The 14,129-nt window shown below is 37.2% G+C and overlaps 1 protein-coding gene across 2 annotated transcripts in view; it reads left to right on the plus strand.

The window, feature by feature from the left end:
• The first annotated feature begins 10,159 nt into the window (after positions 1 to 10,159).
• znf385d (zinc finger protein 385D) overlaps positions 10,160 to 14,129 on the plus strand; it is a 293,701-nt gene continuing 289,731 nt past the window's right edge. For both annotated transcript variants that reach the window (XM_057833409.1, XM_057833411.1), the window contains exon 1: positions 10,160 to 10,196. The gene's annotated coding sequence lies outside the window, so the exon portion shown is untranslated. The remainder of the gene's footprint in view (positions 10,197 to 14,129) is intronic.

A 14,129-nucleotide genomic window follows, 5' to 3' on the forward strand; every position in this document is an offset into this window, starting at 1 on the left:
GTTCAATTACAAAAATATGATTTTCTTTATCAAAGGGTAATGAGTTGTTATTGTTATACATTATCTTTAATATGTTAAATTCACAAATAAGTAAATGAAGGAAATCTAGACTTTTTCTGAAGAAAAATTCTAGTTGTGAAAAACAAAAAAACCTAAATTATCTTGCATTTATAAAAGTCAATTTCCCGTGCTAATGCTAACACAAACCTGAAACATTCCCTACCCAACATGGGAAAGTTCCTTCTGCGTACAAGTTTACATAGTTTTCAGTTGTCGCCTTACCACTCCAAATGTAAAGCTAGCATTTGAAAATATGTTATAATGCAATGACATAATTAAACAAGCGCTTAGATGTATGATTTTATCCATTTTCCCCATAAATGTCGCAATCAGCACTGTCAGTTCCATACAAAACCATCACAGTGCTGCTTGTGCTTGGAACTATTCACGTCTACATGAACCATGTGACCACCCACAGTCAAAGTTGCACCGATACCAGTATCGGCAGGGGGCGCCGATCCGGCCTGAATTGGTGGTATCGGTATCGACGAGTACCAACAATTTGGGCGCCGATACCATCTACTGGCATCACTTGAACGCAAATGTACTGTCCTCCCCACATGAGCTAACTTCCCAAATCCTGATGCATGATATCTATATGTCTTTGTCTCGAAAATACCAAACGATATATACACCTTCGTCTTCAATATTAAGGATGTTCATTACAAAGCATATCCGCGGTGTTACACTCCTGATCTAACATGGCATTTACAAACGATTAGCATGCGTGAGCTAGCGCCTGCTATTGTAGCGACGATGGGATCAGAAAGGTTAAGACCGTGGGAGATTAAGTAAACTCATGGTTTCATGATGAACAATGAGTGGCAATGAGTATTGACATCAACAATGGCGGGCTACTAGGTTTTTTTTGATGGAAAATTTTACAAATTTTATTAAAACTAGGGCTGTCAAACGATTAAAAATTTTAATCGAGTTAATTACAGCTTAAAAATCAATTAATCGTAATTAATCGCAATTCAAACCATCTATAAAATATGTCATATTTTTCTGTAAATTATTGTTGGAATGGAAAGATAAGACACAAGACGGATATATACATTCAACATACTGTACATAAGTGCTGTATTTGTTTATTATAACAAAAAATCAACAAGATGGCATTAACATTATTAACATTCTGTTAAAGCAATCCATGGATAAAAAGACTTGCAGTTCTTAAAAGATAAATGTTGGTACAAGTCATAGAAATTTTATATTAAAACCCCTCTTAATGTTTTCGTTTAATTAGGGCTGTCAAAATTATCGCGTTAACGGTCGGTAATTAATTTTTTAATCACGTTAAAATATTTGATGCAATTAACGCACTTGTCGCCCGTTAACGCGATAATTTTGACAGCCCTTATTAAAAATAAACTAATCAAAATTGCTGCTGTAATTACATTCTTTTAATAAGCCATGTAACTTGCTATGATCCGAGGTTTTGAACAGGCGGGCGTGATACTGGTGCGTGGCCACAGCGTACACATCTGATGTTGCTCACAGTGGTCTGCAGTGGGCTCAAGTAACTTGCGTGTCTGCTCAGACACATGAAAAATCAGATGGAACGTTGTTTAGCGACATGATATTTTGCAGGCAAGTCAGTCGTGAGTAAATGTAAAAAAAAGTCTCAAGAAGCCTTGCCAGAAAGCACACTGGAAGTTTAATTCCTTTCATATAAGATTCATTCTGGTTCCATCCAAATTTGAACCTCATATATTAGAAGGACAGACCATGATGAATTGAGTAGTTTTTGAGGGTGGAACATGGCAGCATAATTTGAGTCGCCATAAAACAGGAAAGAAATAAGTCAAGTCCACGAGTTCATCGCTTGACTTGCGATTTCCTTCAAACTCTATATTCTGGCCCATTTATTTTCTTGACTCACAGTTTGGTTTGAAGCTTTAATTACTTTTATGGACAAATCATGACTGTTATTTGTCTATTTTTCCATGTTGAAGAAGCCTGGCAAGGAGGCTTATTTTCCCAAAGAGAACAAATGAACGCCACACAATCCTCGCCTCCCTCACTGATCAAATTCGAGTCACACGTGTGAGTTTTATCGACAGCGAGCGAAATGACTCCTGCTTTTCTCGTATCTCCGCAGTTCCTTCATCCGCTAAGGATAATTTCTCCGCTATTGATTTGTTCTTTTGCACATTATTTCTGGGGCTGGAGGTGAGAGAGCGGACTCGGCCGCCTCCAAATGGGAGAATGATTTATTTCTTTAAAGAACAGGAACAGCAGAATGTTCCGCCGGCGTTGCTGCTTACACACACCAGGGAGCTTGTAAAGGGACTTTTCGCTTTGTGCTATGATTTGCTCATATAGCACACATCATGTTTGCTGCTGCTGAGATTTTTTTTGGTGTGGGGGGTAATAATTTTTTTTATGGGCTATTCTAAGCTGGTCTGAAATTAGATTTGCGTGACAGGGATTCCAATTTTAGTAGCCTATCTGAGATATTTCGCATTTCATATTAGCATTAAGCTAGCATATTTTGGTCGGCCATAATGATTTTGTTTGGTTGAAGGTTTTGGTGCATTTTCAGGGCAGTCAACCCCATACTGCCATTTTAGAGGAGGACATTTGACTACAGGGGCGCTGAAAGTCACTCAAAGCACGGGTTGCTGAGGATCTTTTTCGTTTTTCCTCATCCAAAACCAGCCATTTCAGTCCAAATTCACATTTTCTCCAAACAAGGCATGCATAATGGCAGTACACAGGCATGCCGCATAGTTTACGTACTACTACCAGGCTACTACAAAGACTGTGTTCTGTTACGCCCACAGTGTGTGTTGGAGTTTTTGTATTGGAAATAAAAGCGCCTGAGTCATAGACTTCATAATGTATTGACAGGACACGGGGCGCGGGGCCGATTCATAGGAGGCCTATTTCAGTCAAAGCTGACCGAGTGGAAACACAGACAAAAAGCTTTTTCTGTTGAAAATTCTTGTGAAAAAATGCTTAAATCCCTAAATTCTTGATAGATATGGACGTAAAACAGTCTGGATTCATGGTTAAAAGCAGAAAAACCGTGCAGGTAGCCCTTATTTTACGTGAATATTGCGAACTATGAGGCTAGTCAGTAAGGACCTTAGCGGCCGACATATGTAAACAAAGAGCTTTTTCCCTTGAAAATTCTTGTGAATAAATGCTTAGGTCCCTGAATTCTTTATAGATATGGACGTAACACAGTCTCGATTCTTGGATAAAAGCAAAAAAACAGTGCAGGTAGCATTTATTTTACGTAAATATTGCGAACTATGATATTAGTCAGTAAGGAAATTAGCGGCCGCCATATTTAAACAAAGCATTTTCCGTTGAAATTTCTTGTGAATAAATGCTTAAATCCCTGAATTCGTTCAGATATGGAAGCAAAACAGTCTTGATTCTTGGTTAAGAGCAAAACAACTGTGCAGGTAGCATTTATTTTACGTAAATATTGCAAACTATGAGGCGAGTCAGTAAGGAAATTAGCGGCCGCCATATGTAAACAAAGAGCTTTTTCCATTGAAAATTCTTGTGAATAAATGCTAAAATCCCTGAATTCTTTATAGATATGGACGTAAAAGAGTCTCATAATTCTTGGTTAAAAGAAAAAAAGCAGTGCAGGGTGCATATATTTTACGTAAATATTGCGAACTATGAGGCTAGTCAGTAAGGAAATTGTCAGCCGCCATATGTAAACAAAGCATTTTCCGTTGAAATTTCTTGTGAATAAATGCTTAAATCCCTGAATTCTTTATAGATATGGACGTAAAACAGTCTCGATTCATGGTTAAAAGCAGAAACAACGTGCAGGTAGCACTTATTTTACGTAAATATTGCAAACTATGAGGCCAGTCAGTAAGGACATTAACGGCCGGCATATGTAAAGAAAGAGCTTTTTCCCTTGAAAATTCTTGTGAATAAATGCTAAAATCCCTGAATTCTTTATAAATATGGACATAAAACAGTCTCGATTCATGGTTAAAAGCAAAAAACGTGAAGGTAGCACTTATTTAACGTAAATATTGCGAAATATGAGGCTAGTCGGTAAGGAAATTAGCGGCTGCCATATGTAAACAAAGCGTTTTTCATTGAAATTTCTTGTGAACAAATGCTTAAATCCCTGAATTCTTTATAGATATGGACGTAAAAGAGTCTTGATTCTTGGTTAAGAGCAAAACAACCGTACAGGTAGCATTTATTTTACGTAAATATTGCGAACTATGAGGCGAGTCAGTAAGGAAATTAGCGGCCGCCATATGTAAACAAAGAGCTTTTTCCATTGAAAATTCTTGTGAATAAATGCTTAAATCCCTGAATTCTTTATAGATATGGACGTAAAAGAGTCTCGATTCTTGGTTAAAAGCAAAAAAGACGTGCATGTAGCATTAATTTTTTTGTAAATATTGTGAAGTATTATGTTAATGCTGTAGTGGCTAATTTCTCCCATTGATTTTTTTCGCAACGTTTCGAAATGCATGCATGGTACGAAAAATGTAATAATTACCTTGAATCCTTGAACAAATCACTCCTGAGAAGGATACTTCCTGTTTGTATGCAGTAAAGCTTTCGTACTTTTTCAACGTAAATCCTGCGTTAGATCGCTGCGTGTGACCGACTGCTAATAAATGAAGCGGAGTGTTGGACGGCCCCCTTCGGGAAGGCGTGAAGCAGTGAATGGGGTATGTGTCATGTCAATACATTATGAAGTCAATGCCTGAGTAATAAGTATTATAATGCAAATCCCTGCAGCTGAATGGCACAATGACGCACGAACACATTTGAAAACTAACAGAGACAATAAGCCTCTGTTTAACGCCCCCGCTTAACAACACTAAAATAAATTGCACACGAATATCCAACAGCGCTCTGCACGGCGGTAGCTCAACAGCACCAACAAACAACAATATGGCTACAATGCAAACATGTCTTACCTATTTTAAGACACCAAAGGACGATCATCTTCATTTTCGACCTCGAATTGAATTTTGGAAAATCTGTCTGTTTTTGTAAAGAAAAAATTGCTAATTCGTTTTTGTGCCATGTTATCGCCTCCTCTGTCGACAGTTTACTTTTCCGTTCCAATAGCGCCTTATTCAACGTGACAAGCAAGCAATGTGTCAGGTGGTGTTATTAATAGAAATGTCCCGATCGATCGGGATGCCGATCACGTCATTTTCAAAGTATCGGAATCGGCAAAATTAAAAAAAAAAAAAAAAAAAAAATATATATATATATATATATATATATATTAGGGGTGTCAAACGATTAAAGGTTTTAATCGAGTTAATTACAGCTTAAAAATTAATTAATCGTAATTAATCGCAATTAATCGCAATTCAAACCATCTATAAAATATGCCATATTTTTCTGTAAATTATTGTTTGAATGGAAAGATAAGACACAAGACGGACATAATGTATTTCTTTATTATAACAATAAATCAACAAGATGGCATTACCATTATTAACATTCTGTTACAGCGATCCATGGATAGAAAGACTTGTAGTTCTTAAAAGATAAATGTTAGTACAAGTTATAGAAATTTTATATTAAAACCCCTCTTCATGTTTTCGTTTTAATAAAATTTGTAAAAATTTCAATCAAAAAATAAACTAGTAGCCCGCCATTGTTGATGTCAATAATTACTTACACAATGCTCATGGGTGCTGAAGCCTATAAAATCAGTCGCACCCAAAGTACACATTTTAGGGTGCTGTCATATCAATCTGTTTGAGCGGGGCATTTGTGCGTTAATTGCGTCAAATATTTTAACGTGCTTAATTGAAAAAATTAATTACCGCCCGTTAACGTGATAATTTTGATAGCCCTAATATATATATATATACATACATATATATATATACATACATATATATACATATTCTAATTTCCTGAGACAGTCAGGAAATTAGAATATTGTGTATTCTAATTTCCTGAGACAGTCCTGTATATATACACAGGACTGTCTCAAAAAATTAGAATATTGTGTATTCTAATTTTCTGAGACAGTCCAGTATATATATATATATATATATATATATATATATATATATATATATATATATATATATATATATATATATATATATATATATATATATATATATATATATATGTGTGTGTGTGTGTGTGTGTGTGTGTGTGTATATATTCATATGTATGTATGTATATATGTTTTAAATTAAATCATTTTGTAATTGTATTTAAGATATATCAATTGGTACCATTACGCACAGTCATGGTTGCACTTCCCATCATGCATTTGGGCAGAAGTTAAATGGCTAAATTATCATTTACTGAAAGCTCAACAAATCCACTAGATGGCAATATTTAGTCACATTATACAAAGTCACATTTGTCCTTTAAGAATGACAAGTCTTTCTATCCATGGATCCCTCTCACAGAAAGAATGTTAATAATGTAAATGCCATCTTGAGGATTTATTGTCATAATAAACTAATACAGTACTTATGTACTGTATGTTGAATGTATATATTCGTCCGAGTTTTATTCATTTTTTTCTTAATGCATTGCCAAAATGTATATGATTGGGAAAAATTATCGGGAATGATTGGAATTGAATCGGGAGCAAAAAAAAAAAAAGCAATCGGATTGGGAAATATCGGGATCGGCAGATACTCAAACGAAAACGACTGGGATCGGATCGGAAGCAAAAAAACATGATCGGAACAACCCTAGTTATTAACAAAAAAACCAACAACTTTTTTTCAACATATATATTTAATCCCCAAAGTTAAATATGCTATTTTTCAATGTTTTATTTATTTATTTAGTTTTAACAAAACAAAACAAAAAAACAATGTACAATGTACAATGTACAAAACACGTTTTTCCTCCCCAACACCAGGAGGTGCTGCAGCACCCTCAGCACCCCACTTCCCACGCCACTGTTCGACCACCACAGAATATTGTCTTCTATGATTAAATACACAAAAAACCTACAAAATAGAAGAAAAGACTCTTTGACCGAAAAAAAGTCAGGTTCCGTTTTTTTTTTTTTTTTTTTTTTAATTTTTTTTGCAATTAGCAGTACAACATTTTTGTTTGTTTGCATGTATGTCTTAAGTCAAAATGAATTTGATGTCTATCTCCATCAATAAAACACAATAAGTTAAATTTCTTCTTCTATATCAGTGTATCTTACATTTACATGTCACAGGTCACAGCTCTTTAGCGCTTAAGTTAAACAGTCCTTGGCTTCTTTGCGCGCCCCACTGAGCATCTTCATGTGTTTCTGCTGGAGTTAAATGGCTGGAATGCGCTAAACTGGAGTCACGCTGCGTTCACAAGTTGACAGGAAATTACATTTATTCCCCACTTGTAACTCTGACTTCCCTGCTAAGCTGCCGCTAATCAGAGCAAAGTGACCTAATCTTTTGCAGAGAATGAGTTGAAGCAATACGAGGTAACTTTTCAACCTTTATAAAATATTTTTAGAACATTTGTGATGATACGTCGACTGACAACTAATTGAATGACACCTCTTTTATATCTTGAGGGGGTCTGTATCGCTTTCACTAACTTTATGGAGGGTGGCAGGAACCCTGCCACACAAAAAAACTACTAATCTGCTCTTAACGGCATACGTCAGTTCCTCCTTTCCCCATTTATTATAAAGACGGAAGTCGTTGTGAATGAATTCTGTAAAGATGGCAGAGCAACAAAAGAGACAAAAAGTTTTGTCTGAAGAGGGGAAAAAAAGGCTACTAGGCATTATTGTTTTTGGCAGCCAGTTTAGTTTTCGTCTTCGTCTTTTGGACGAAAATACTTATTAGTCTTAGTCATATTTTAGTCATTTCAAATATGTTCGTCTTCGTCAAGTTTTAGTCAACATAAACTCAGACAAATCTCGTCAATTTTTAGTCAACAGTTCTGAAAATGTTTGTCTATAAGGTTCAAAAGTTTTAGTCCATGAATAAATAAATTAGGGCTGTCAAATGATTAAAATTTTTAATCGAGTTAATCACAGCTTAAAAATTAATTAATCGTAATTAATCGCAATTCAAACCATCTCTAAAATATGCCATATTTTTTTGTAAATTATTGTTGGAATGGAAAGATAAGATGGATATATCCATTCAACATACTGTACATAGGTACTGTATTTGTTTATTATAACAATAAATCCACAAGACGGCACTAACATTAACTTTCTTTCTGTGAAAGGGATCCATGGATACAAAGACTTGTAATTCTTAAAAGATAAATGTGAGTACAAGTTATAGTAATTTTGATAGTTTGTATATTGTGACTAAATATTGCCATCTAGTGTATTTGTTGAGCTAAACTTAATGTTTGAATAGAGTATTATTTTGCATAGCTATTTTGATTGGGAATGCCAGATCTCTTTGCATTGAGCGCTTTTCTTTTTGTGAACATTATTTTATTTTTGAGGGATAGGAATATGATTTTTGTTGTGCTTTCATTAAATGATACTGTAGCGACTTAAATGTTCTTAACTGCCCAAATGCATGATGGGAATTTGAGCAACCATGAGTCACAGTGGTTGCTGCAAATGGTATATCTTCTCTGCGTTGAGTACAATACATGGTGTCAAGAAAAAAGAGATGCCAACGCTTATTCCATTAAATAGTGCGGCTCCAATAAATGCCTGCATTACCAATTTGTCCTTCTTGGTAATTGGCGGTGCTATGAACCGGCCATTCATGTTGGCTCGTTGTCGTCAGTTGACTCGGTTCGTCCGATTTCCTCCTGAGGAAGACTGTGGCGTACATATAAACACTGAGAGGCGTTGGATGGCTTTTTGTGGGTACTTTTATTAACACAACAAAAGCATGTGGGAGACGCAGCACTTGAGCCTGCGCTAACTGTGCACTTTCTCTACTCTCTCGCTCGACCACTTTCTTTCTCACTGCTCAATCTGACAATGCCGGTCACATTGAAAATAACAGCGGCCCCCTTGGCGGGTGCCGGTAACACCTGCGTCCACTCCACTTACTTGTCTCTGCCCTTAACTCTCAATATACTTCAAACTTCATTGTAGTCTGTTCACGGCAATGCTTGAGTGGGTCGTTCCACGCATGCGCTAATTGCGTTAAATATTTTAACGTGAGTAATCAAAAAAATTAATTACTGCCCGTTGACGCGTTCATTTTGACAGCCCTAAAATAAATAAAAGGTTTCCAACAATTTCGAATGAACATGACAGACGAGCACATAACTGTTGTCTACCAGGATATCACCATTTTCATGATGATAATACACACTCAGCAGGAAAACTGCACATTATTTTCAATTAATTAAACTCAACTGGATGGCATGACCTGTATGTAAAATGTTTTCCTAAAGCTTAGGAAGACACTGAGTCACCACGCTAAATGCTAATGCAAAAGCTATGCTAACGCTACAAGTTAGTTTAGTGTGTGATGATCACTCAGCACAGACCTTTAAAAGCTAAAGCAACATTTCATATCTAGCCAAGAAAAAAAAAAGCAAAACTTACCAAGCAGCACCTGACACATATGCTTCAGAAAAGGAGCCTGGAATGGGCACAGGCTTACTCACGTGTGTGTGAGGTGGGAAGCCGGGGGGCAGGTGCAGTACGTCACATGGGTGACACGACCAAACACTGCTAAATGCATGTTAACCACACAAAATATCCCACATTGTGAATTTATGACAGAAACTATGTTGAATTTCCATCTCGTTGTCGTGTCGTCAGACGACAACTGGCATCCATCTTGTTATGTTTTAGTCTCCCAAGACTCGTTTTCAGTGTGTCATCGTGACGTCATTGTCATGAGAAAATTGTTCGTTGACGAAATATTTTCGTTGTCCTCATTGTTGACGAAAACAACACTGCTTCCTGGATAAAAGGATACGCAAGAATAAACACACACAGACGCTGCAAACCAAAATGTCGTTTAATCCATCTGCAGGCTATTGGGAGTGTCACGTCTCTGAGGTCTTAACGTTTTGTGTTGATTCATGTCAGATCCTTTTATTTTGGTACTGGTGTGCCTTCTTGAGTTAACTTTACTTCCTGCCTTTGCCAATCAGGCTGATCGTGTCCACCTGTGACCCTCTGTATAAATAGCCTGCTTCTAACCTTGCCCAGTGTCGGTTTGTCAGATATCCTGCCACATCCTATGCCACCTCCTTGTGTAAGCCCCTTTTTTGACAACTATTCATATTCTTGATCCAATGCCTTTTTGTTTCTAGTGAAATTTACTCAATTGATTGATGTCCAGCTGTTGCTGTGAATTTTAGTTAACTGCCCTTTATGAACTGGAAAATAAACCTTTGTTTGGATTGAACTGTCGAGCGTTTGGGTCCTTTGATACATCCTTGTCAGGGAGATCATGATTTCATGACACTGCAAGTGTGCGCTGGTCCACATGGGAAACCGTCTTCCTTAAAGAGCATATGACACAAGAAAAAAAAGTCCTAAATGGCATTATCATGTGAATTAGAATCATATTTTGAGACGATTCGACTATATACAACAATTTAGCAAAGCGCAGATGACGAGAAATTAGTCTTTTAATCTGCCGGTTAGCCACGCCTACCATTATAGGGCTTTAGCGTCCCCAACAGGTGGATGACGTCAGCGGTAGACTGGGCTCATCGGTTTTATTATTCAGTCCATTGAGGGGGAATTATTCAGAACGAGGAAAACGTGACGAAGAGAGCCGCAAAATGTCATTGTTTCAGTCTCTCTATTCCAATATTTTTACAGGATATTCTTTTTATCCAAGTATTTTTCCCCAATAGCTATATAAATGGCTTGAGAAGGACCAGTCAGCCCGTCGAGGGGGAACTATTCAGAACGAGGAAAACGCGACGAAGAGAGCGGCAAAATGTCATTGTTTCTGTCTCTTTACATCAATATTTTTACAGGATATTCTTTTTATCCAAGTATTTTCCCCAATTGCTAAATAAATGGCACGGTCATGACAAATAACAGTCTTGTGCTGAATGGAATATGAAATAATAAAAATGCATTCATTCAGGACGACATGGCAAAATTACTCCATAGTGGTCAAAACTGTCGACTTCACCTTTACTGTCGCACCTCCCGAACGATATTTTATGACACCTAAATCGGACATATGTCATTTCCCTTCCCCGGCTTCGGAGAATGTAAACAAACCAGAAGGCGTGACAGCTAGCCGACATGCTAACTTGAACCAAGTGATGTTTCAAAGTCTTCGAAGCGGAAAATCACTCATAACTATCCTGGATTATTTGACATGACGACCCGGTTGTCCATTGTCTTTGCGGATCGGCAAACCGCCCGGCGGAGAGCAATTTACAGTTCGTTCCCCGGAGGAGGGTGGCTGGAGTTGTTGTGCAGCTAACATGCTGCTGCTAATGAGCATGAGGAGAGCTTTTTACATGCCTATCAATGATCAAACGTAAGTAGTCCTTCATTTAAAGGAAGTTTGTAGTGTTTACTTTGTAATCGCTGTATTCGTATTTGACATAATACAAAACAGATGTTTACTCACTTCCTCGTAAGTCCAATGGTCCCACAGTAAATATCCACGGTGAATGGGAACCTTTTGAAACTCCAAAAAGACGCATACGCCTCTCCCTCATACCGAATGATTTTTCTGCAGCCGTTTGGCTGGCGTGATGCGAAAAATAAACGTATTAATCCGCAGAATCAGCTGAGTCCTTCGTCCTCATATACAACAGTACACTGTAGCGTGAAGAGGATGTCTTCTACCGTACATGTCACAGCGCCCTCCTCCTCAATGCAAGACCGAAGCCGGACGTCACTCATTTTCATGGCGCGGGATTAAAAAAACTAAATAAAAATAGCGATCGCTTCCACACACATCCAAGCGGCCCATATCTTTCAGGGGCATAAAATACCGCGTGTATTATGAAATAAACATGCTTTTTCGTGTCACAGGCACTTTAAGGCAAAACACTACTGCTTTTGTCCACTGGCATTGCTAAAATCGACCAAAACTGAAAAGTTACCCAGTGTTGCTTTAAAAGGAGCCTCCCAAAAGGTGCAGTTGTTTAAGGTTCACCACTTTGTGAAGGACTACGTGACAAATAGTTAAAAATGAATTGGAAGTGCGATTAATGGAGGGTGTTCTAAAGTGGATGTCATTAGTGAGTCAATCACATGGCCCAAATATGAGACAAAAAAGGAGAGCATCAGCCATTTTGTTTGCCGTCACATTTTTCATATATGCACTTGGGTTTCCACGATGAATTGACAACTCATGGATGATCAAATTAATCAAATGCATGAAAACATATTTCTTATGCGATCAAGTAAATACCGTGATTTATAAATTAGCCTAGTTCAGGGGTGTCCAAACTTTTTGCAAAGGGGGCCAGATTTGTGACATATTTGCTTTATTTAAAAAAAAAATTAATATCAACAATCTCGCAACTAGCCTTTGTGACGTTCTCTTTCGATTATCGGATTCTTGCGAAATACTGCTGCTGTGAAAGTAAACTAGCTTCATGTTGCTTTAATTTCTCGCTACGTATCTTCTCTGTAATCTTGTCGTACATGTCAGCGTCTCTTGTTTGGTAATATTGCCTCACATTGAACTCTTTAAAAACAGCATCTGTCTCTTTGCAAATGAGGCAGACACAGTTGTTGCGTATTTTAGTGAAGAAATAGTCCAATTTCCACCTATCCCTGAAGCGTCGGACGTCGCAGTCAACTTTCTTTTTTGTGTTGTCACCATTTTAGAAAATTGGGAGTTAAGGGTCACATGGGGTAATGTTGCTTAGAGTGCTGCTGCCTTTTAATGGGAAAATGAGGAGCAGCATTTAGTGTGTAAGCTACTTCATATGATGGTAGCAGTAATGCTGACCAATTTATTAAGTCTGGGTGCGGGCCAGACATTATTGATTTTATGACAGAGGCTGGGGGCCGGATGAAATTTGACCAGGGGCCGGACTTTGGACATGTCTGGCCTAGTTGTTGACTCATTGCAAATGTGATTTATTGACTCTCAAAATAATTAATCGGAGCATCCCTAATGTATACTTTTGTTTATGGCGGAAAACACTCAGATGACTTGAAGTTCCGCTCTGAGACCCCCAATTTGGCCAACGTTTAAAATTGTCCTACATGCATGTGTGATACATCATTCTCAACATCTCAATTTTCTGGGGGAAGAACAACATCAAACAGGAGGGCATTTTTTTACAAAAAAAATTTTAAACCGTAAAACCCTAACTGGAGGTGAGAGCACACGAGAGTGGGATTAAAGACGCCACGATTTTAATGAGATGATATCGCGTACTTAACTCTTCTCGATCCAAAAACTCCATGTAGCATGTATCACCGAGTGTCAAGACACAGCTGTGAATAGCCACAGCCGGATTTTTGGCAGATTTTATGGGTGAAACATGGTAATATAACAAGGGTCACAATGCAGAAATCGCAGACATTTTCATACATTTAGTCATTTAAAAGTTTTTTCCCCCATTTTTCTTTGTTTGGATCGATTATTTATCATCCAACATATCGGGGAAAATGCGACAGTAACAAAAAAAATACAATTAGGTGATAGTTATGAGGTAGATATCCGTGACTTTTTTACAGACACCATTTTTTTTTCATTTTGACATAATTTGTAAAAAAAAAAAAAAAAAAAAAAGTTTAAAATATGCGAGTAAAAATTTTTAAGTCGTTTTTTTTTTTTTTTTTTAAATCGAAATATTAGACTTCAATTAATGATTCTAAGCCAAAAATGACATTTCAAATAATAAATATAACTACTGAGCTGCTTTTTATGGCTGGGTTGAAACAAAAACTGTTACGCGATGTCTAAACGGGGGTTTCCAGGGAAAAACAGACAAATAAAAATAGTTAGGGGGCTTAATACGCCATGAATCTGCTATGGCAGCATGTAGACATATTGTTCTATCAAACACAACAGTTGTTTTGGCTTAAAATACAGCAGTTTATTTTAAAGCGAAGCGCAAGAGCAGAAACTGCTTTTTCAGTTTTGTCTGTGTTTTCCGCCTTATGCCGGAAATCTGTTTTTCATGTTTGTTTGTTTTGCCCTCTTAGTTTTCCCATTTCAACCTAGGAGATATTTGTCACTGTTGTT

Source organism: Corythoichthys intestinalis, chromosome 4 (assembly GCF_030265065.1).
Source record: "Corythoichthys intestinalis isolate RoL2023-P3 chromosome 4, ASM3026506v1, whole genome shotgun sequence".
In the NCBI taxonomy this organism is placed as follows: domain Eukaryota; kingdom Metazoa; phylum Chordata; class Actinopteri; order Syngnathiformes; family Syngnathidae; genus Corythoichthys; species Corythoichthys intestinalis.